General features: G+C 45.3%; 9 non-coding genes across 9 annotated transcripts; 2 read left to right on the plus strand and 7 right to left on the minus strand.

Moving 5' to 3' along the window:
* Nucleotides 1-2,093: 2,093 nt before the first annotated feature.
* trnas-aga (transfer RNA serine (anticodon AGA)) lies at nt 2,094-2,175 on the minus strand. The gene has a single exon. It is a non-coding gene; the product is annotated as a tRNA-Ser (tRNA).
* A 328-nt stretch (nt 2,176-2,503) lies between these two features.
* Nucleotides 2,504-2,575, minus strand: trnag-ucc (transfer RNA glycine (anticodon UCC)). Its single transcript has one exon. It is a non-coding gene; the product is annotated as a tRNA-Gly (tRNA).
* A 1,283-nt stretch (nt 2,576-3,858) lies between these two features.
* trnas-gcu (transfer RNA serine (anticodon GCU)) lies at nt 3,859-3,940 on the minus strand. Its single transcript has one exon. It is a non-coding gene; the product is annotated as a tRNA-Ser (tRNA).
* A 3,515-nt stretch (nt 3,941-7,455) lies between these two features.
* Nucleotides 7,456-7,544, minus strand: trnar-ucu (transfer RNA arginine (anticodon UCU)). The gene is given in 2 exon segments: nt 7,456-7,491; nt 7,508-7,544. It is a non-coding gene; the product is annotated as a tRNA-Arg (tRNA).
* Nucleotides 7,545-8,527: 983 nt separating this feature from the next.
* trnas-gcu (transfer RNA serine (anticodon GCU)) lies at nt 8,528-8,611 on the minus strand. The gene has a single exon. It is a non-coding gene; the product is annotated as a tRNA-Ser (tRNA).
* A 345-nt stretch (nt 8,612-8,956) lies between these two features.
* trnaw-cca (transfer RNA tryptophan (anticodon CCA)) lies at nt 8,957-9,028 on the plus strand. The gene has a single exon. It is a non-coding gene; the product is annotated as a tRNA-Trp (tRNA).
* Nucleotides 9,029-9,629: 601 nt separating this feature from the next.
* On the plus strand, nt 9,630-9,711 carry trnas-uga (transfer RNA serine (anticodon UGA)). Its single transcript has one exon. It is a non-coding gene; the product is annotated as a tRNA-Ser (tRNA).
* A 1,175-nt stretch (nt 9,712-10,886) lies between these two features.
* trnar-ucu (transfer RNA arginine (anticodon UCU)) lies at nt 10,887-10,977 on the minus strand. The gene is given in 2 exon segments: nt 10,887-10,922; nt 10,941-10,977. It is a non-coding gene; the product is annotated as a tRNA-Arg (tRNA).
* Nucleotides 10,978-23,340: 12,363 nt separating this feature from the next.
* trnas-uga (transfer RNA serine (anticodon UGA)) lies at nt 23,341-23,422 on the minus strand. The gene has a single exon. It is a non-coding gene; the product is annotated as a tRNA-Ser (tRNA).
* Nucleotides 23,423-24,751: the final 1,329 nt, after the last annotated feature.

A 24,751-nucleotide genomic window follows, 5' to 3' on the forward strand; every position in this document is an offset into this window, starting at 1 on the left:
GTTCTTTCAGAAAGTTATTGCAGACTCGATGGGCCAAATGGCTTCCTTTTCCAATGCAGAGATTCTATGCAGAAACATCGCCTCCACTTATGAAGCCAAGGATCCAATCCGCTTTCCGAACGACATGTTCAAAATGTCATCTCACTCTCAAAGATCTCTCTGAACCTCAGGCCCCTCTGAGCTTGCACACTGTTTAGAACTGGACCATTTTTTTTCTTGCCTCTCCCCATCTCTTCTGTCAAAATGCAGCATTGTTTCTGAGTGTGGGATTAATAATGTGTCTCTGCTACAATATGAGTCGGAGTACTGTGAATATGTCAAAATTCACAGATGACACTAAGATGGATGGAAGAGCAAAGTGTGCAGAGGATGCTGAAAGTCTGCAAAGAGATATAGATAATCTAAGTGAGTGGGCAAGGGTCTGGCAGATGGAGTACGATGTTGGTAAATCTGATATCATGCATTTTGGTAGGAATAACAGCAAAATGGACTATTATTTAAATAGGAAAACATTGCAGCATGCTGCTCTGCAAAGGGACCTGGGTGTCCTTGTGCAGGAATCTCAAGGAGTTGGTTTGCAGGTGCTGTGGGGTAACGTGTACTTGAGAAAGGATATACTTGCACTGGAGGGAGTGCAGAGGAGACTCACTAGGTTGATTCCATAGATGAGAGTGTTGGCGTATGAGGAGAAACTGAATAGACTGGAGGTATACTCATTGGAGTTCAGAAGAATGAGGGGAAATCTTATCGAACCATATAAAATTATGAAGGGAATAGATAAGATAGAAGCAGGGAAGTTGTTTCCATTGGCGGGTGAAACTAGAACTGGGCGGGTGGGGCCGGTGGAGGAGGGGGGAGGTGGTGCAGGGTAGCCTCAAAATAAGGGGAAGCGGATTTGGGACTGAGCTGAGGAGGAACTTTTTGACACAAAGGGTTGTGAATCTGAGGAATTCTGTATCCAGTGAAGCAGTTGAGGTTACCTCACTGAATGTTTTTAAGGCAAGAATAGATAAATTTTTGAACAAAAACGGAATTAAGGGTGAGCGGGTGGGTAAATGGAACTGAGACCACAAAAAGATCAGCCATGATGGTTTTGAAGGGGGACCCTATTCCTGCTCCTAGTTCTTATGTTCTTATGAGAACTGAGACTGCAGCTTCTGTTTCTCCAAGAGAATCTCTTTGGATAAAGCCGGAATTTACAAGGATTTCTGTCACTGAGGCATTGTCTGGCGGTCTGTGTCTCACTGCTCCAACTCACTCTATCCCTCCATCCCCTCTCATCAACTCTATATGAAGGCGGGATCTTGTTGTTGAGTGACTGAGTGCACACAATCTGTATCTACATCTGATCAAATAGAATTCAGCTTGTGAACAATATCACCATTTGAACCAGCTCTGGGTTAACCCAGGCACAGCTCTGATTGGCTGCAGCCCCCTGAATCTGGGGAACAGACACTGTGAGCATCGCCGGCCTCAGAGGCTTTCACAGTTACTGAGCTGGGAAACTCCAACTCATCCCCGAGAATCCACAGCACAGAGCGAGAGGAGAGGAAAACCTGTCCTGGGAGCTGTCAATCTGAGACACAGTTTGACCTGTCAATGTGCAGATGTGAAGCTGCTCCTTCCATTCCCAATCTGCTATAACCAGGAGTTCCTAACGCCCAATAATGACCAGCTTGCAGCAATGTGTTTGAATGAACACGATGTCATATCATCCAAGCAGCATTTTGAAATGATCATTCAGTGTATTCTGATGTAATTTATTTCTTATGTTCTGTGTGTCATTCCATAAGAACCTTCCTCTGAAATGAGACCTTGTTTTGTCCTTGTGCTCCTGATGCTGTTGTTTTTCAATCAGCTCACATTCTGATTTCCCTCATGGAACCAGAGAAAGGGAACAGCACTGAATCATTCGGCTTATCTTGTCCATGCCAGCCCGAGGGCACCCAGGTGTCCTCTTCAAGCTCACCTTCCTGCACTCGGCCCGGAGCCAGGGAGCTGAAAGCATGATGGTGATCCACATACTTGGCACCAAAATACCAGAAGGAGTTCCGGCTCTGGAGCCGCCGGAAGCAAACACTTTCAGTGATAATCGCTGCGAGCAGGACTCGAACCTGCGCGGGGAAACCCCATTGGATTTCTAATCCAACACCTTAACCACTCGGCCATCGCAGCTCCACAAGTTCCCAAACTAATATAATCACCTCAGTAGCGTTCATACTAACTTCATCAGGCACCGTTATTGTACAAAGCTCAGTGTGTGAGCTGAAAATTATTCCTCTACTTTTGTATCTTTGTCTCTGACGGAGAACTCACTTACTGGGTCAGAGACTTGTTTTTGTATCTCAGTAATTTTTCATTACAAACAAATTAGTTCCGAATAAAAAGAAAAAGACAAATCTCTATTGTATTTCATTATCGTAAAATGTTGCGCTCGCCCTGGATTTGTCCACTCGGTTGAAAACACAGGAGGAAGTGGATAAAGTTGTAAATAAATTATCAATGCGATGGCCGGGAATCAAACCCGGGTCAACTGCTTGGAAGGCAGCTATGCTCACCACTATACCACCATCGCTCAGAACGCTTAAGCAGCCCTTATTTGAAGAACAAAGAACAAAAACAGCCCCGGAAACAGGCCCTTCGGCCCAACGGGCCCGCGCCGCCATTTTAATACTCCCAGTCCACCTCTCTACCCATGAACCTTATCTATTGTTTTTATGGCCATCCACATTGAGGGAAACTAACTTAGGGAGAATTTATTACTGCCAATCAGCCTAACAGCACATCTTTGGGGTGTGGGAGGAAACCGGAGCACCCGGAGAAAACCCACGCAAGGACGGGGAGAATGTGCAAACTCCCACAGACACCGGCCCAAATCCATGTGTCTGCACAGCAATCAGTGATAGTCACTGAGCTGTCGTCTTGCCCAGTATCTGGTCCAGTTTAGGCACACACTAATGACATGAAGCACTCGGCCAATCTCGAACAACCAAGAGCAGCCCCAGTACGACCCATCGCGTGTATGCCCCTCGTTGGACACAAGGCGGACCGACTTAAACCTGTGAATGAAAAGAGAAAAAACACTATTATCATCCCATATCCTTTTCCATTACCAGGGTCGTCCCAATGCTAATGAACCTTATTTAAAACAATTTCCTATATCCTCCCATCTCCAACCCACTCATGTGCCTGTCTCAGTTACTCTGAAACAACTCCAGCGCGCCTGCCTCTGTTTTTTGTTCACTCCGTTTAAAGTCCAAGAGGCCGCGATCAGGTTCTAAATAAATTATCAATGCCATAGCCGGGAATCGAGCCGGAGTCAACAGTTTAGAAGGCAGGTAAACTCACCACAACACCACCATCGCCCGCTCTGAGTAAGTAATCGTTATTTGCATTGGTTTTAATTACGGAACTTCCGTCGGTCCTGCACCGACAACAATCCCACACAGCCTGTATCCTCATAACCCCACATATTTACCGTGCTAATACCCCTGACACTGAGGGACTATTTAGCATGGCCAATCCCGCTAATACGGCACTAATTTTCATGGCTGAGCTGCCGAATCTGGAAAGATAAAATCTGCCATTCGGGCCGCAAATGAAGCTGGAGTCTGCTTTGGATCTTCTGAAACCACATGTTTACGTGGTGGCAAACTCCTGTCCAAAACTGGGGTCCTGATTTGAATCGATCGTCAGCTCCAGTTTCTCATGGGATTAGAAATATGAGAATGTGGAACTGTTCTGGAACATTCACCCCTCAATCCTGTGTGTCCAAACTTCATCTTGGTTCCGTGAACATCAAAACACTGGGCGAATCATCAGTTCACCGGCCATAAGGAGACAGAACAAATACACCACCGACGAGGATGGGATTCGAACCCACGCGTGCAGAGAACAATAGATTAGCAGTCCATCGCCTTAACCACTCGGCCACCTCGTCATGCAGCCGCTGCTCCCCAAACCACCTCTTGTGTTTTAACATCCGTAACAAAGAACACATTTCTCCCGCAGGATAACGCTGCCTTTCTGCTTTCTCTTGATTCGTTGTTACTTTTCCATTTGATGTAAATCCAGAGAAAGTAAAGAGAGAGACAGTTCACCTCTCTGTGGAGCAACAGGAGAGAGTCTGACCTCCCAGTAGAGGGCTGTGTGTCCCAACCACGGAGCTTTTCTGTGTCGCTCTTTGGATTTTGGTTGTTTGCGATTGTTCCTGAAATGACAAATTCCAAATCAGGGATACAAATGAAATTTTAGGGATGATCCGATTCGCATGCTTAGTTATTTTTAATAAACTTCTCTATTTGAACAATGTGTGAGGGATATGATTTGTTCAGTGTCGGTAAAGTTCGAACAAGGTTCAAAGTCCAAGTTATTTCTGGGAGCCATCAATGGGCAGAGCTGACTGACTGTGTTTACACCAGTCCAACGCCGGCATACCCACATCATGGCTGTGATTGAACCAGAGGATTCACATCTCAGGAGAGGAGCAAAACTGAGAATGCGGAGACTTCATGATCAATCTCAACTGACCCGGGAATTGATCCCGCGCTGTTGGCTGAATAAACTGTCCAGCAAATGGAGACAAATGCTCTGGGCTGCTCATTAATGAAAACTAATACCATCACTGTTTCTATTTGATGGAGTGAGTAGGTGATAGCAGAGGATGGTTTCGATCCACCGACCTTTGTGTTATAGGCCCAGCACACTTCCGCTGCGCCACTCTGCTCCCAAAGGCAATCCCTCCCTGCTTATTACTGCTGCCCGCGAGCCAGGAATCTATTCACTGTCTCTTTTTGTTACAAACAAAACCCTGGGAAGCTCACCCTGGCTGTATAATAACACTTAACATCACCCCGAATGTAACAGACAGAGAAAAAACACACAGAAAAGCAGTAAAAGACTATTAGGAGACACTCACAATGAGAGACAGAAAATGTTCGAGCAAATCAGCAAGATACTGAGATGGAGAAACTGATTAAGTATGAAGAGGGATTTTCTGTTCCACAAAGATAGGCCCTGTTTTGAAATGTATGTTCTGTTGTGTAACTGTGCTCTCTGCTGTGTAACTGTTCTCTCTGTTTGGAACTGTGACTCTCCCGTTGACAGATCTTCACTGTGGTTCTGACAAATTCTTCCCTGTTGTGTAAATGTGTTCCCGGTTTGTAAATATCATCCGTCTCGAGCAGAAGTTTTTACTTCTTTTGTGTGAAATGTTCTCTGTTGTTCTGTGAAGATGTTTTCTGTGGAAAAGAATCGACGGAAATTTGAAGGCCGCCATTTCTGAGGCTTGCTTTCAATTCCAGCATTGTTTGGGCCGAATGGCCTCCTCCTGTTTCTGTTTTCTATCCATGTGCCTATGTGTTAAATCAGTGAATTTGAATTTCACCAGCTGCCGTGGTGGGATTTACTCCGTGTCCCCAAAGATTAGCGCGGGCCTCTGGATTACCAGCCCAGTGACATCACCTTTCATCCCTGCAAACAAAAACAGTCCATTCAGCTCAGCATTAAACCTCTTCCTGAGGAGATTAGAATTCCTGCCACAGAATTTCAATTAGCCGATTGATGCAAAGCATTTTCTCCTCGTTTGGAACATTAACAATTCATCCAGTTCAAACATACATTGTGAAACAGTTCTGACCGAAAAAAAATGAGATAAGTGAGAATTAAATGAACAAAGTTACAAGGAAAGTAATTCTGAGACAGCTGTTTGGAAGAAATAGTGGATTTCAGTTAACGGGCGAGGGAATTGGACTTTTAATTCCAAATGTCTTTATTGATGTCAAATTTCGCCATCTGCCTTGGTGGTGGTGGTGGTGGTGTGTGTGTGTGTGAGAGAGAGAGAGAGAGACTCTCACATGATCAATCTGTTTGACTGATTATGAATTAGTCCTTTATGTTCCCTCATAAACACTGTGATCCCTTGTCTTTGTGAATTCCTCAGATACACTTGTACCACTGAGACTCTGGTGTGGGGGTGAAGGGTGGGGTGAGGTTTGAAGGCGATGCCGCAGGGTGCTCAGTGTGAAAACAGACGGTTTTAAAGCAGGGAAGTGAAAAGTGAACTTGTCTGTGTGAAGATCACAGAAAAGCTCTGTCTGGTGCTGCGTCCGAGAGACAAGTTTTGGGTTGTCGGTAAATGAACTCCTGCAATGAAAGCACAAAATCAGAAAGAGGAAATGCTGGAAATATTCAGCAGCTCCGAAAGCAGCTGTGAGAAATATCCCTGTCGCCAGGATGTAACCCTTCAATTGCAGAGTTCACATTGCTCAGATCTCTCAATCTTAGCACCTTCGGGCAAGGAACAGGTAGAGCGGGAATTGGGTCTGTGTTGACTTGAGCAAACAGAGCAATGCACAAACCCAGTAAACAGGAGATTCCGGTTCCAAATCCCAGCGAGAACTTTGAGGCCTTTCAAGTGATCAGTGCAATTGTACAAGTCACAATATCCCATCCTTGCTAATCAGTATTGGCTTTCCCTTTACAGTGGATGATCTGCAGAGATAAAATACATTTCGAGACTCCCCACAAATATCTCTACTATTTACACGATCCGGGTATTTTCACCATTTGCAGGGAAAAAAAATCTGCAATAAATCTAATGCTGTAAATTCATAAATACAGCTTTCCATTTTTTTTCCTCAGGGAATTTCTAACACAGTCGAATGGCCTTAGAGTCACACAATCCCAACAGTGCTGAAGGAAACCATTCTGCCCATCGAGTTTGTACCGACTCTCCAACAGAGAATCGCACACTGGACCTATCCCCGCGGTGCCACACATCCACCCCGGTAATCTCCCTATACAAACACCTTGGGGAACCAAGGGGCAATCCAGCATGGCCAAACCACACCAACTTGCTCATCTTTGGACAGTGGGAGTAAACCAGATCACTTGGCTTCCTGCGTTAATTTGCCCGGATCAATATAGACTGAACAGAACTGCAGAAGGTTAGCACCATCCAGGACAAAGCATCCCACTTCATTCGCGTCCCACGCATAAAAAATCACTCCCTCCACACAATGACAGCAGTGTGCACCATCTACACGATGCAGCAACTCAGCAAGGCTACTTTTCCAGCACCTTCCAAACCCATGACTACGACAGCCTGGAAGGACAAGCGCAGCAGACACATCAGAATAACACCCCTACATTGCAGGGCACTGATATTTATTTATTGATTTATAAATTGCTGTTGTTGTGTTTGTGTTCTTTAACCTTTTTTTATCGACCAAAAGGAGTGAAATCTCGAATTGAAAATGATGTTACTATTTCTAACCCAAACAGTCAATGTTGTATTAAACCGGGGTTTGTGATTTATTCTCGAGTCAGTGGTTTCCCTGGGAGCCGAGTTAACAGAAACAGCATGGAGAGATGGCAGAGCAGGAAATGTCAGAGCCGAAGGTGAATCACATCAATGAGGCAGCAAACTGTTTAGTACGAATCTGATCCAAAATCCGACTCTGGTGGGATTCGAACCCACAACCTTCGAATGGCCATTTTAATTATTAAGAAGTCCAACGCGCTTTCCGTTGCGCCACAGAGCCACGTGCTGGGAGTTTACTTTCCTTGTCCATATATGGATTTTTGACAATGTAGAAACTATTCGTAAGTTGAACAATCTCATAGTTTAAACATCAAGAACTGTTAAGAATATGGTGTAACAGACATAACTAGGGCGTAGAGAAAGATCAACTTAATGCGAGATAATCCATTCAAGGTAAGCCTGTGAATTCAGATGTTCAGGATCCAGTCACAGAGGGAGGTGCCGAGGCCCAGGCCACAGAGTTTGGAGAGGAGTTTTGTGGGAATAATAGTGTTGAAGGCTGAGCTCTAGTCAATAAATAGGAGTCTGACTCAGGTGTCCTTGTTATCTAGGTGTTCCAGGATTCAGTGCAGGGCGAGGGAAATGGTGTCTGCTGTGGACCTTTTGTGGCAGTTGGTACTGGCATGTTAGACAGCAAGTCATTGTCTTGTGAGATGGTCAAAGGTTGTGGGTCCGAATCTCATCTGAGTCCGCTTTTGGGATAAAATGTGAAGAAATTAGGAACTGGTGTGTCAATCTTCTCAGAGAAATAAAACTGCCGCCTGGAACTTCAGAGAGGGCCCTCAGTGTAAAAGGAGTGCATTCGGCCCATCAAGCCTGCACCGACCACAATCCCATCCAGGCTGTATCCCCGTGACCCCACATGTTTACCATGCTAATCCCCCTGACGCTAAGGGGCTATTTAGCATGGCCAATCCCGCTAATACAGCACTAATTTTCATGGCTGACCTGCCGATTCTGGAAAGATAAAATCTTGCCACTGGCGTCTGCTTTGGAGATTCCGACACCACATTTTTGCCGGGTGGTGAACTCCTGTCCAAAGCTGGTAACCTGACTTGATTCGAGTTTCTCCGACGATGAGAATTCTGGGAATGTGGAATTGTTCTGGAGAATTCACCCCTCAAGCCTGTGTGTCCAAACTTCATCTCGGTTCTGCGAACCTTAAAACACGCCATCAGTTTAACGGTCAGAGTAAATGCATCACGTACGAGGATGGGATTCGAACCCACGCGTGCAGAGCACAAATGGATTAGCAGTCCATCGCCTTAACCACTCGGCCACCTCGTCATGGAAGAATTCGGCACCAACCTTCGACAAAGGGTCATCTGGACTCGAAATGTCAGCTCTTTTCTCTCCTTGCGGATGCTGCCAGACCCGCTGAGATTTTCCAGCGTTTTCTCTTTTGACTTCTCACCAAACCAGCTCTTGTGTTTTAACACCCGTAACAAACAACATGTTTCTCCCGCAGGATAATGTTGTGTTGCTGTTTACTCCTTAATCTCGGTTCGCTGTTACTCTTCCATTCCATGTCTAACCACAGAAAGTAAAGAGGGAGACAGTTCCATTCCCTGGGCCCTGTCTGGTTTTGAATTGGCCGAACGTAACCCGGATGTAAAAAGCAGGAAGCAGTGTGAGCCTGTGGCGCAACGGTAGCGCGTCTGACTCCAGATCAGAAGGTTGCGTGTTCAAATCACGTCAGGCTCGTGAAACTTTTCTGGGTCGGATTTTGTATCTGACTAAAGTTAATTGTCCCCGAAATGACAAATTTCAAAACGATGGTAGAAATGATATTTTAGGGATGCTTCCGGTTCGCATGCTCAGATTATTTTGGCACAGTTTTATATCTGAAACAATGTGTCAGAATTGTGAGGTGTTCATTTCTTGCAAAGTTAAAGCAAGGTCCACACTCTCAGATGTTTTTGTGGGTCATCAAAGGAGAGAGAGCTGACTGGTGGTGATTTAACAGGATAATTCACACCTCAGGAGAGGAGCAAGGCTAAAAACAATCTCAGACGATACAGGAATTAATCCCAAGCTTCTGGCTGAATAAACTGCCCAGCCAACTGAGCTAAACACTTATTTGATAAAAGGGGAACTCTCCGAAAGTTCATGCTGCCAAATAAACCTGCTGGGCTTTAACCTGTTTTGGTGAGATTACTTACTGTGAACCTGGGGATAAATGTGCTGTGTTCCCCGTTAATGAAAATCAAGATGATGAAACAAATTTACTGTCGAGAAAACTCAGAGTTGCCTTTGGGCAGCAGCCGAATGTTACTATTTGATGTTAATGAGACCACACCAAGCAGCTGCGATGGCCGAGTGGTTAAGGCGTTGGACTTGAAATCCAATGGGGTTTCCCCGCGCAGGTTCGAGCCCTACTCACCGCGAGTCTGATGTGCACTGTTTAGAGGTTGTAACTTGTTTAGTGGGGGAACCACGAAACAAAAATTGTAACTGTTAATTTTGGGGTAGCGCAGTGGTTATTACTGCTGCTTCACAGCTCCAGGGACCTGGGCTCGATTCCCGGCTTGGGTCACTGTCTGTGTGGAGTTTGCACATTCTCCTCATGTCTGCGTAAGTTTCCTCCCACAGTTCAAAGATGCGCGGGTTCGGTTGATTGGCTGTGCTAAAAATTGTCCTGAGATGAGTACGTTAGAGGGATTAGTGGGTAAAATATATAGGGATATGGGGGTAGGGCCTGGGTGGGATTGTGGTCGGTGCAGACTCGATGGACCGAATGGCCTCTTTCTGTACTATAGGATTTCTGTGATAACAGATGATGGTTTTGATCCATCGACGTCTGGGTTATGGGTCCAGCTTCTGCTGCGTCACTCTGCCCCGAACGTTACCACTTCCTGCCTATCCCTGTTGCGCGGGAGAGAAGAAACTATTCATTGTATTTTTATTTCAAACCAAACCCACGTGTTGGGAAGCGCACCCTGGCTGGACAGTCACACTTAACATCAGCTCGAATGTAACAGGCAGAGAAAGACACACAGAAAAGCAGACAGAGATGATCAGGACACACACAGAGCGATAGAAGGTTAGCACCATCCAGGACAAAGCATCCCACTTCATTCGCGTCCCACACATAAAAATTCACTCCCTCCCCTCCCGACACACAATGACAGCAGTGTGCACCATCTACACGATGCAGCAACTCAGCAAGGCTCCTTTTCCAGCAGCTTCCAAACCCATGACTACGACAGCCTGGAAGGACAAGCGCAGCAGACACGTCAGAATAACACCCCTACATTGCAGGGCACTGATATTTATTTATTGATTTATAAATTGCTGTTGCATGTTCTTTAACCTTTTTTATCTTCCAAAAGAAGTGAAATATCGAATTGAGAAAGATGTTACTATTTCTAACACAAACAGTGAATGTTCTATCAAACTTTAAGAAAGCCCCCGGGGTTTGCGATTTATTCTCGAGTCAGTGGTTTCTCTGGGAGCCGGGTTAACAGAAACAGCATGGAGAGATGGCAGAGCAGGAAATGTCGGTGCCGAAGCTGAATCACATCAATGAACCAGCAAACTGCTTCGAATCTGATCAAAAATCCGACTCTGGTAGGACTCGAACCCACAACCTTTGAATGGCTAATTTTCCAGTATTTAGAAGTCCAACGCGCTTTCCATTGCGCCACAGAGCCATGCGCAAAGAAATTACTTGTCCATATATGGATTTTTGACAATGTGGAAACTATTGGTAAGTTCAACAATCTCATAGTTTAAACATCAAGAACTGTTAAGAAGAACTTCATTGATTGCAACTTGTGTTGGAACATCTTATTTCTGTTGAGAGAGCTTGGAAATACACACCTTTATACAGGAAATGTGTCCATCACAGAATGACCCTCCCTCTCTTCCTCATTCTCCTGTGTAGCTTGGAGTCAAATCTCAAAGGTTTGATAAGCCGGGAGACACATTCTACTCCATCTGTCACAGGGCTGATCAGAACCTGTTCCCTGTAAAACATTTGCACAGAACACAACACAAAGCTGGAAGCTGCAAACCTGAAACACAAACAGAAAATGCTGGAAATGCTCAGCAGGTGAGGCAACATTTTTGAATAATGGAGATTTCTGTAAAACCAGCTCCTGAAGCACAGCACAGCTGCACAGTTTAAAGTTTCCTTTCATTCACAATGGATGCTCCATTCTATGATTTTGAATAATTCAAATTGATAATCTGCATTGTTATTCTAGTCGCCACCGATTCAGTGAATTGAACCAGTATTGAACCGATTCAGTGCCTATTGTAGAAATCTTTGGAAACTGAAGGAACATTTAACATGGCCAATCCATCTAACCTTCACATCTTTGAACCATGGAAACAAACCAAAGCAACTAGAGGAATCTCTGGGGGAGAATGTGCAAAATCTGCAGTCAGCAAAAGGCCAGGACCAAACCCGGGTCTCTGAGGTGATGAGGCGGGAGAGTGGGATTAGATAGCGTGCAGCTTCAATAATGTAGTGCAAACCTGATGGGCCGAATGGACTGTTACTGCATTGTAACGATTCTGTGGTTTGGGAATCGAAAGCATGATCCCATTGAATGGAGCAGCAGGCTTGAGGGGCCATGTCGTTCACTTCTGATCCGATTTATTGTGCTGCTGTGTCCCGGAAGCTGCTAATTGATTTATCGTCATTAAATCAGAGTTCACTCCAAATACCCTTAATGCATCAACCCTGTGCTCAGTGACAAACACTGACTCGTGGTTAAGCAATGCCTCAATTTTAATATTCTTATCCATGTTTCCAAATCCCTCCATGTCCTCAGCTCTTCCTGCCTTTCGTCATCTCCAGCCTAACAATTCTCTGAGATATCTGAGCTCCTCTGATTCTGCCTTCGTGAGCATCTCTGACTTGGTTCACTCCAGCAGCGATTATAGTTCATTCAGCTCTCTGGGTCTCAGCTCTGGAATTCCCTCTCTGAACTCCCTTGATTCCAGCTTACTTTCCCCTCGGTCATTTTTGTCGCCTGTCCGCTTAATTTAATTCCTAATTCCCATCCCGCGGGTTTCACATTTTGCATTCTGTGACTTTCGGCAGTCCTTTCTCCGCTTTAACTGCCATCAACGAATTATAATTGTACAACTATAATTTTCTGTGCGGTTCCACTTTAAGGATTCTGTACGTCACCAGCGCTTTGATTTCTCATTGGTTTCAGCTCCGGATCGAATTGAATGACGCAATGACGCTGGGCTGCGAGTGACGCTGCGCCAGTCGCGCAGTCGCGGCGCATTCCGAATGGTCAGTACGTTTCGAATGGCTAAAGAAGATGTCAATCACATAGAGGGCGTGTGTAGCAACGCGGACTGCGATTGGTTACAATTGGCAGCATCATTTTCAGTGGTCTCGCCCTTCAGACTATGGTGCTCTCGGATTGGATCGAGTAGCTGTCACTCAACCTGAGCAGAGTGGCCATTGGATAACGGTGATGCGGCGATTCCCGATTGGTTTCCCAGCTGCCGGTCACAGGCCGTGGGCGGGGATTTCCCCTGGGCCAATCAGACACCGCGCGGAGCGGCAGCGAATGTCCCGCCAGTGGCTTCAGTCCCCGGGCCCGGATCCTGAGCCCGCGGCGGGGCTCCGGATGGGGGAAGGGTTTTGGGAGCGGGAATCCCGTCCCGCCCGGCTGGAAATGGGGCGGCCCGGTGGCACAGTGGTTCTCACCGCTGCCTCACAGCGCCAGGGAGCCGGGTTCGATTCCCGGTTTGGGTCACTGACTGTGGGGAGTTTGCACGGTCTCCCCGTGGGTTTCCTCCGGGATCCTCCCACAGCCCAAAGATGTGCGGGTTGGGTGGATTGGCCGGGCTAAATTGCCCCTTGTCGTTTCCAGGGGCACCAGCCAGGGTAAATGCATGGGATTATGGAGATAGGACTTGGGTGGGATTGTGGTTGGTGCAGACTCGATGGGCCGAATGATCGCCTTCTGCCCTGTGGATTCTATAAATCCGCAGCTTAGTCTTTCCAATGGCAGCTTCCTGTGTAAACATGTATTGCTGCAGTTCCCCAGTCTTCCTGCTGCAAACCTGGTGGAATCAGACCAAATCAGCCCAGAAACTGGGATCTTCCTGTGCTTTGGGTGGGGCTCAGTGTCACGCCGGGTTTTACAGCACCTCACTTTGCAGGGGCTGTGGTTAGATGCTGTGATCTTCCTGTCTTTTGTGGGTGGGCCTTGGTAACTCTAAGTGGATCTCCCTTATTGTTTGGTTCTAATTACAGCCTCTCTCTCTCTTACAGTCAGTCTGGGTGTTCCTGACTGAGCAGAATGGCCTGATCTCACCACACACATTGAGATGGAGGAGCTGCTGCTCGAGATGAAGATGATTGAGAATTCCAGCCTTCTCCACACTCATTTACTGAGGCCCAGCCCTTTATTCATCATCAGTTTTCCCCGGATGTCAGGTACATTAACATCTTCATCTGCTGTGTACACTGACCTGACAGTGGGAAGGTATTGGAGCAGGATGGTGCAGTCAACCATGTCAAAGGCGTGGACATTCAGCTGGGTAAGACTGCACTCACCTGGTTCCATTCTTATCTTTCTGATCATATACAGAATATCACCTGCAATGGTTTCTCTTCCCACTCCTGATCTGTTACCACCCAAATCGCCCTGGGATCATTCTTTGGCTCCCTCCTATTTTTCATCTACACCTTACCCCTCAGTGACATTATCTGAAAGCACAGTGTTAGTTTTCACATGTATGCTGATAACACCCAGCTCAACCCCACCTCTCACAACCAATCCCCTGTTATTAAATTATTAAACTCCTTCTCCAACTTCTAACACTGGTTCAGCAGAGAATTCCCCCAATTAAATATTTAGAAGACCAATGTTCCCACCACAAATTCTGTTCCCAGTCACTGACTCCATCTCTCCCACTGGTTACTGTCCAAGGTTGAAACAAACCCTCATTCTTGGCACCTCATCAGACTCAGAAATGAGTTTCTGACCACATATCTGTTCCTTCACCAAGATCACCGATTTCCAGCTGTGTAACATCACACATTGTTTGTAATACCTCAACTCACCCGTACCTGAAACCCTCATCCACACTTTTGTTATCTCTAGACTTGACAATTCAAACACACTCCTGCCCAGCAGATTTCCTTCCCTAAAGGGCATTAGTAAACCAGATAGGGTTTTATCACAAGCAACAAATAGATTTTTCATTGCAGATTCATATTGAATTCACATTTCATCATCTGCCCTGTTGGGTTTTGAACCCAGGTTCCGAGAGCATTTCCAGAGTCTCTGGGTTACGAGCCCATGACACCACTGCCTCCCCTAATCAATGACATCACACATTTTGGCCTCAACTTCTTTCTGCATTCGCAATTTCCACAGATTCACCCCTCTCTGGTGAAGAAATTTCTCCTCACCTCAGTCCTAAACATTCATCCCTTATCCTTACACAAAGGATATCAGTAACATTCTTCCTGAATCTACCCTTTCCAGTCCTGTTAGAATTTTATAACTTCCTATGAGCCCCCTCTCAATCTTCTAAACTCCAGTGAACATAATCCTAACTGACTTCATCTTTCCTCATACGACACACTGGCCATCCCAGGAATTAACCTGGTGAACCTTCACTGCACTCCCCCTGCAGCAAGGACATCCTTCCTCAGATAAGGACACCAATACTACACACAATGCTCCAAATGCAGCCTAACCAAAGTCTTATACAGCTTCAACATGATTTTACTGACTGATGCACAAGAACATCTAGATCTTGCTGAGTATCCAACTCTCTGAATTTACACCCATTCAAATAATAATCTGCCTTCCTATTTTTGCTACTGAAGTGGATAATGAAGTGATCACTGCATATTTATCCACATTACACTGCATCTGCCATGCAGATCCCACACACTCAGCCTGTCCAAATCAGACTGAAGGATCTCTGCATCCCCCTCACAGCTCACCCTCCCACCCAGTATTGTATCGTCTACATATTTGGAGATTAAACATTTAGTTCCCGTGTCCAAACCATTAATATATAATATGAAAAGTTGGGGTCCTAGCACAGATCCCTGTGGTACCCCACTAATCACTGCCTTCCAATTGGGAAAAGACCCATTTATGTCATCTCTTTCTTTCCTGTCTGCTAACCAGCTTTCTATCCATCTCAAGATGCTACACACAATCCCATGTACTTTAACTTTACACAGTAGAAGGGCAGCACACTGGTTATCACTGCTGTGTCACAGCACCAGGGACCTCGGTTTGATTCCCGGCTTGGGTCACTGTCTGTGTGGAGTCTGTACATTTCCCCCGTGTCTGCGTGGGTTTTCTCTCCGATTTCCTCCCACAATCTGAAAAGATGTGCTGCTTCGGTGCACTGGCCGTACGAAATTCTCCCTCAGTCTACCCGGACACGCGGCAGAGTGTGGCTACTGGGGGATTTTCACAATAACTTCATTGCAGTGTTAATGTAAACCTACTTGTGACACTAATAATCAAACTTTAACCTTTAAAACATTATGTGAGATCTTGTCAAAAGCCTTCTGAAAGTCTAAAAAAAAATCCACAGGTTCTCCCTGGTCAACTCTAGTAGTTATATCCTCAAAGAATTCCAATAGTTTTCTCAAGCATGATTTCCCTTTTGTAAATCCATGCTGACTTTATCTGATTATAACACTGCTTTCCAAATACTTGATAATGGACTCCAGCAATTGCCCTACGACTGACATTCAGCTCACTGCTCATTGGTTCCCTCTTTCCTGTCTACCTCTGTTTTTAGACACAGGGTTTAGATTAGTTACCTCTCTCTCCTGAAGGTGCTGACTCTGGCTGGGTTCAGTTCCACACTCACTGGTTCCTCTCTCTCTCTCCTGAAGGTGCTGACTCTGGCTGGGTTCAGTTCCACACTCACTGGTTCCTCTCTCTCTCTCTCCTGAAGGTGCTGACTCTGGCTGGGTTCAGTTCCACACTCACTGGTTCCTCTCTCTCTCTCTCCTGAAGGTGCTGACTCTGGCTGGGTTCAGTTCCACACTCACTGGTTCCTCTCTCTCTCCTGAAGGTGCTGACTCTGGCTGGGTTCAGTTCCACACTCACTGGTTCCTCTCTCTCTCTCCTGAAGGTGCTGACTCTGGCTGGGTTCAGTTCCACACTCACTGGTTCCTCTCTCTCTCTCCTGAAGGTGCTGACTCTGGCTGGGTTCAGTTCCACACTCACTGGTTCCTCTCTCTCTCTCTCCTGAAGGTGCTGACTCTGGCTGGGTTCAGTTCCACACTCACTGGTTCCTCTCTCTCTCCTGAAGGTGCTGACTCTGGCTGGGTTGAGTTCAGACACTGGAAATCAGAAATGAAACAGAAAAGAAAGCTCAGCAGATTGTTTCTCTCTGCAAACAGATGCTGCACAGAGTTAGTGTTTCAGGTCTGTGACCTTTCATCAGAACCTGAAAACATAGAAACTCGGAAGAGGAGGAGGCCACTCAGCCCATCGTGCTTGTTCCATCATTCAGTGTGATCATGGCTGATCCTCTATCTCAATTCCATATTCTCAAAGAGCAAAGAACAAAAACATCCCGGGAAACAGGCCCTTCGGCCCAATGAATCCGTGTCGCCATTTTAACACTACCAGTTCCCCCCTGCACCCATGACCCCTGTCTAATGTTTTACATCCACATTGAGGGAAACTAATGTAGGGACAATTTATTACCTCCAATCAGCCTAACAGCACATCTTTGGGGTGTGGGAGGAAACCGGAGCACCCGGAGAAAACCCACGCAAGCACGGGGAGAATGCGCAAACTCCCACAGACACCGGCCCAAATCCATGTGACTGCACAGCAATCAGTGATAGTCACTGAGCTGTCGTCTTGCCCAGTATCTTGTCCAGTTTAGGCACACACTAACAACATGAAGCACTAGGCCAATCTCGAACAACCAAGAGCAGCCCAAGTACGACCCGTCGCATGTATGCCCCTCGTTGGACACGAAGTGGACCGACTTAAACCTGTGAATGAAAAGAGAAAAGACATTATTATCATACCGTACCCATTTACATTACCAGGGATGCCCCAATGCTAATGAACCTTATTTAAAACAATCTCCTATATCCACCCATCTCCAACCCACTCATGTCCCTGTCTAAGTTATTCTTAAACAACTCCAGCGTGCCTGCCTCCACCACCTTACTTGGCAGAGCATTCCATACCCCCACTACCCTCTGTGTGAAAGACCTCCCTCTAGTATCTGTGTTATACCTCTCCCCCCTCACCTTAAGCCCATGGCCCCTCGTACTCTGTGTCTCTACCATAGGAAATAGCTTACCACTGTTTACTCAGTCTATATCCTTCATAATCTTATATACGTCTCAGTCCCCCGCTCATTCGCCGTCTTTCCAGGGAAAACAGCCCCAGTTTGTTCAATCTTTCCTCATAACTCAGTCCTTCCATACCAGGCAACATCCTGGAAAACCTCTTCTGCACTCTCTCCACAGTCTCCACGTCCTTCCGGTAGTAAGGCGACCAGAACTCAGTTTTTCCCAATACCCCTTATACCAGTCTTACCCAATGTAACTATCTAAATGCTTTTGAAAAGACAATATTGTAACCGCCTCTACTGCTACCTCAGACAGCTCGTTCCAAACACTCACCTCCTCTGGACCCTTTTGTGTTTCTCTCCTCTCACCTTAAACCTACACCCTCCACTTTAAGACTCCCTGACCTTTGGGAAAAGATGTTGACTATCTATCTCATCAATGGCCCTCATTCTTTTATAGACCTCTATAAGATTAACCCTAAGCCTCCTACACTCCAGGGAAAAAATCCCAGTCGATTCAGTTTCTCCTTATAACTTAAACCATCAAGTCCCAGTAGTATCCGAGTAAATCTTTCCTGAACTCTTTCTAGTTTAATAATATTGTCTGTATAATAGCGTGACCAGAACTGCACACAGTATTCCTAGTGGGGCCTTAACATGACTTCAACATGATGTCCCAACTCCTATGTGAGGATAAATGGGCCAATACATTCCATTGCTATTCCTCCAGTTGTTAATGAAGTGAAAAAGTTGGTGTTTAATGAAATCTGCTGGAATGTAACAACACTGCAAAATCCTCAATTCTTGTTGTTTCAGCTCAACCAGCCCCTAGAAGCTTGGAAGATGGAAGTTCCTGATTGGTCTGAGGTTGGAGATGAAGAGGAGCCAATTCCCAACAACTTGCTGACAGACATCAACAGTCATCAGCTTTAGAGCGAGGAAATCCTGGAACAGGGCATTCCGAGTAACCAAGACCGTGGAACATCCCCGCTGCTGGAGAACAGAGAAGGTGTGAGGCAAGGCAGGATGTTCAAATGGTGGAAGATGGGACTGAATCATTGGTGGAGTCTCCTACTCTGGTTCTGACTCCTTCTGACATTGATGGACGGTTTGAAGTGGAGGAAATTAGTCAGGATGGAAGTGGTGACGAGATTCACAGTCACTCCCTCAGCTTAGAGACCATTTTTAAGGCGATCTGTGCAGCGACTCCACTCTGGGGTGGATGTCAGATCAGCTCACCAGACAGCAGGAGGATTAAAGCACAGATGAGGCCATTCAGCCCCAACACTTCCTTAAACGCTCCGCTGTGCAGTTCAAAAACTGAAGGCTGGGATTCGAGCCACGTTACACAGGCGACTGGGAAAAGCACCATCGGATTAATCAGACCACTGGCCCACACTGGAAAGACTAAAAGCCCCGCAGAGGGACATCAACATGAATTTTCACTTTTAATGTTTCTTCTTTACTCGAAACAATATATTGTGTTTGTATAATTATCTTAAATATTTCACATTGAAACAAATACTGGGAATATTTAGCATTGCTGGAGAAGTGTATCCGGGAACGATGTCCTGTTCATTCAGTTTGGGGAACACTTCCTGACAGAGGAAGATTGGGACATGACAGCTTCTCCCTATCAGCTCCTTCCAATTCCCTCCACAATCCTGAACACCTCGATCAAATCTCCTCTCAACCTTCTCTTCACCAAAGACCCAAATTCTCCAATCTACCGATGTAACTGAACTTCCCCATCCCTGGACCCGTGCCCAGAGATTTATTGCACCCTCTCTAATGCCTTCACAGCCTTTCTAAACACTGCTGTCCAGATCAGAGTGCAATACTCCAACTGAGGACAAACCAGGGTTTTATACAGGTTTCCCATAACTTGTTTGCTCTTGTAAGCTCTGTCCCTACGTATAAAGCTCACAATCCCAAATGCCTTAGTAACCACACTCTCAACCTGCCACCTAAACAGCAATTATTAGTGTCACATTTATCCACAGGTCCCTTGTTCCTGCATGCCTTTACAATTGTATCATTTCTTTCATATTGTCTCTCCCTTTTCTTCCCACTGAAATAAATCATTTCACACTTCTCTACTTTAAATTGGTCTTGTTTGACCAATCCACAAGCTGTCTCAGAAACTGTGAGTTTCAGCACTCCCCCCTCACAGTTCACAATGCTGCCATGTATTGTGTAATTCCCACAGTTTGAGTGTGTGCTCTGTACAGCATTGCCGTTGTCTCTAATATGGATCAGGAAGAGCAGGATTCCGAACACCAACCCTCCTGGAATTCCACTTTAACCGAGCTCCATTCCAAATAAAAACATTTCCCACTGCTGTGTTTCCTGTCACTCAGTCAGGTTCCTATCCATGTTCTGCTGTCCCTTTTATTCTCTCAGCTCCAAATGTTCCCACAAGTTTGCTGTGTGGCCCTTTATTTATAAAATGCTTTTTGACAGTCCATGTTCACATTAACCACATTACCCTCATCAACCTTTTCTGTTACCTAAATCTCGAGCAAATTCATTAAACATAATTCACCTTTATAAATTACATGAGTGGTTTCCTTAATTAATGCACATTAGCACAAGCGAGAGTTAATTTTATCTGCAGTTATTGTTTGGAGAATATTCCACATTGCTGAGGTTAAATTTATTGGACTTTAATTGGCTTCTCCTCACAGCCTTTTCTGAAGAAGAGTGTTTACCATTTGCAATTCTCCGGTGCTCTGGCACCATGAGCTCGGATAGGGAAGTTTTGGCCAAAGCCGCTGCAATTTCCACCCATATTTCCCTCAGTATCCATGGATCCGTCTCCTCCAGTCACAAGAACACAGTAAATAAGAGCAGACATTGACCACGTGGCTCATCGATAATGTTCCCCCATTCAAGGGTGACACAATGGTTAGCACTGCTCCTTCAGTGTCAGGGACCCGGGTTCAACTGCAGCCTCAGGTCACTATCTGTGTGGAGTTTGCACGTTCTCCCCTTGTCTGTGGAGATTAGATTTATTGGCCATGCTAAATTGACTCTTAGTGTCAGGGGATTTGCAGGGTAAATATGTGAGGTTATGGGAATAGGGCTTGGTGGGCCAAATGGCCTCTTTCTGTACTGTAGGGAATGTATGATTAATACAATTATGATTTATGGGTCTTTATACAGTGCAAAGCACAGAGGCACAGCATTAAAACAACAGAACAACAAAACAGAACAGCAACAGCATCAGACAATACAAAGAGAGAAATCACACGGTATTTCTGACAAGTTTTCTGTTGGTCACTACATTTTCAGCATCAAAATCAGGTAAAACTTTTGAAATATCAACAATTCTATGTGGGGAGAACAAATTGTGAATATCATCACATGAACCAGATTTCTGTACTTTGGACTGACATCCACCAAAATACAATCGCTGTGAATAAAGCTTTTGAAGCTTAGGCAATAAGGCCATGTATCAATTTGATAATATTGAACTGAACCATAAATCAGCCTTCTCTACAGATTGCAATTCAAGAATCCTTAATCCCTCATAAGCTATTCCCCTCATGCCTTTCATTTTCCAGTTTTCATGTCTTTGCACTCTCTCTATGAGCTGAATATCTCTTTGAATGTATGGGTTCCAAAGTATGGGTGCAGTATTGAGATGTGGGCATACTCGCTTCTTATAGAGTTTCAGATCTTGGGTTGAACTCCAGTTTACTCATCACTCCCTCGATTCCCTAAGAATCCAAAATTTGCCTATCTCAGCCTTAACTGCAATAGAATCCCTCCAGTGCAGATGGAGGCCATTTGGTCCATTGAGTCTGAACCAACTCTCTGAGATACCATCCCACCCAGAACCTATCTCAGTAACCCCACATATTTATCCTGCTAATCCCCTTTACTGATACATTTTGGAAACAAAAGGCACCGTGCAATACTCTGACAAGATACCACAATGTAGGTTGTTGCATAAAGATTAAATCTCATGGGATCCAGGTGAGGCATCTTAATGGATACAAAATTGGGTTCTTGACAGAAGCCAGGGGATGGTTGTAGAGGATTGTTTTTCAAACTGGAATCCTGTGACCAGTGGTGTGCCTCAGGGATCAGTGCTGGTCCGCTGTTATTTGTCATTTGTATTAATGATTTGGATGAGAATATAGGAGGCACAGTTAGTAAGTTTGCAGATGACACCAAGATTGGTGGCATAGTGGACAGTGAAGAAAGTTATCACCAATTGCAATGGGATCTTGATCGATTGGGCCAGTGGGCTGACGAATGACAGATGGACTTTTATTTAGATAAATGTGAGGTGATGCATTTTGGTAGATTGAACCAGGGCAGGACTTACTCAGTTAATGGTAGGGCACTGGGGAGAGTTACAGAACAAAGAGATCTAGGGGTACAGGTTCATAGCTCCTTGAAAGTGAAGTCACAGGTGGACAGAGTGGTGAAGAAGGCATTCGGCATGCTTGGTTTCATCGGTCAGAACATTGAATACAGGAGTTGGGACGTCTTGTTGAAGTCATGAAAAACATTGGCAAGGCCACACTTGGAATACTGAGTACAATTCTGTTCACTCTATTACAGAAAGGTTATTATTAAACTAGAAAGCGAGCAGAAAAGATTTACCAGGATGCCAGCAGGACTTGATGGTTTGAGTTATAGGGAGAGGCTGGATAGACTTTTTTTTCTCTGGAGATAGAACAAAGAACAAAGAACAATACAGCACGGGAAACAGGCCCTTCGGCCCAACGAGCCCGCGCCGCCGTCCCACTGTCTCAGTGACCTATTCATGATTTTAGTCTACGCCTAATGTGCGAGGATCAGGGAGGTCCAATTTAGGGACAATTTAGTACCCAATCAATCAGCCTAAAAGCACATCTTTGGGGATGTGGGAGGAAACCGGAGCACCCGGAGGAAACCCACGCAACCACGGGGAGAACGTGCAAACTCCCACAGACACAGGCCGAAATCCATGTGTCCGCACAGTAACAGAGATAGTCTCTGAGCTGTCATGTTGCCCTCGAAATGGTCCAGTTTAAGCACACTAACGACATGAAGCAATAGGCAACTCCCGAAGCAACGTCCAAGAGCAGCCCACTACAACCTGCCACATGCATGCCCCTTGCTGGACTTAAATGCCTGTGGAGACAAAAAAAATTCATTATTAAACAGGAGGCTGAGAGTTGGTCTTATAGAGATCTATAATATAATGAGGGGCGCAGATCAGCTAGATAGTCAATATATTTTCCCAAAGGTAGGGGAGTCTAAAGGTAGAGGGCACAGATTTAAGGTGAGAGGGGAGAGATAGAAAAGTGTCAGAAGGGCATTTTTTTTCACAGAGTGGTGAGTGTCTGGAACAAGCTGCCAGATGTGGTAGTAAAGGCGGGTACAATTTTCTCTTTTAAAATGCATTTCGACAGTTACATGGGTAAGATGGGTTTAGAGGGATATGGGCTAAATGTGGGCAATTGGGATTAGCTTAGTGGTTTAAAAAAAACAGGGCGGCATGGGCAAGTTGGGCCGAAGGGCCTGTTTCCATGTTGTAAACCTTTCTGACTCAGAGCCCATTCGGCCTAACTTGTCCATACTAGCCCACGGGCACACATGTGTTTCCAAGCTCACCTTCCCGCACCCGGCCTGGAGTCATGCAGCTGAAAGATTGATCGTGATCGAAATACTTCATACTGAAAGAGGAGGTTTTTTTTGGATGCCTGAAATATCGGAAGTAAACACTTCCTGATCATAACCGCTGCGAGCAGGGCTCGAACCTGCACGGGGAAACCCCATTGGATTTCAAGTCCAACGCCTTAACCACTCGGCCATCGCAGCTGCACATTTATAATCTGAGTAATGTTGATATTAACTTCATCAGGCACCGGGATTGTGCAGAGCACAGTGTGTGAGCTGAAATGTGTTCTTCCACTTTTACTTTGTATCTTTGTATCTGGCGGAGAATTCATTTATCAGGTCAGAGACTTGTTTTCCTGATTCAATATTCCTTCATTGGAAACGAATTACGTCCGAACAATAAATAATAACACCTCTATTTTATTTCTTAATTGTCAAATGTTGCGTTCCCTCTGTTTTTGTCCACTTGGTTTAAAACACAAGATGCCGCGGATAAGAATCTACGTAAATTATGAATACGATGGCTGGGAATCGAACCCGCGTCAACTGCTTGGAAGGCAGCTATGCTCACCACTATACCACCATCGCTCACACCTCTCAAACAGCAGCTATTTCAATCAGTTATAATTATGGAAGCAGATTAGTTACTGATTTCATCACACACCAGATAGATCCACAGCACAGTTTGTAAACTGAACCTGTTTTGTCTGTTTTTTTTCTGGACAGTTTAAACCACCTGTTTTATTATTGTTTCTGACTGGGAAATCATTGTTTAGTTTTGAGGCCTGTTCTTTCATTTAAACAACTGAAAGTAAATTGAAGCTGGATTTTCCATTAGAAACACGGTGATGATGAGAATCTTTGGTGAATTTTATTTTCGGAGTCGCATTTAATTAGCTATCGCATGTCACTTCTTACAATCTGTGATAACCAGGAGTTCCAACGTCCAATAATGACCAGCTTGCAGCAATGTGTTTGAATGAACACGATGTCACATCATCGAAGCAGCATTTTGAAATTCTCATTCATTGTATTCTGATGAAATGTATTTGTTATGTTTCGTCTGTCATTCCATAAGAATCTTACTCTGACCTGAGACCTTGTTTTGTCCTGGTGCACCTGATGCCTGTTTGTTTCCATTCTGCGCACCCTCTGATTTTCCTCATGGAACCACAGAAAGGACCAGAGAAGGGAACAGCACAGAATGAACCCATTCGGCCTGTCTTGTCTGTGCCAGCCCGAGGACACCCAGGTGTCATTTCCAAGCTGACCTTCCTGCACCCGGCTCGGGGCCATGCAGCTGAGAAAGGAATATGGTGATCCAAATACTTCATAGCAAAAAATTAGCACTTTTCTTTGGCTCTGTGGCTGCCTAAAGCAACCGTAACAAACACTTTATCATCAGGATTCAAACCTGCACAGATATGATGGAAATTGGATTTCAAGTCTAACGCCTTAACCACTTGCCATTGAACATAAGAACATAAGAAATAGGAGCAGGAGTAGGCCATCTCGCCCCTCGAGCCTGCC

The sequence above is a fragment of the Carcharhinus amblyrhynchos genome, unplaced genomic scaffold, assembly GCF_965287045.1.
Source record: "Carcharhinus amblyrhynchos unplaced genomic scaffold, sCarAmb.v2.hapA scaffold_42, whole genome shotgun sequence".
In the NCBI taxonomy this organism is placed as follows: Eukaryota; Metazoa; Chordata; class Chondrichthyes; order Carcharhiniformes; family Carcharhinidae; genus Carcharhinus; species Carcharhinus amblyrhynchos.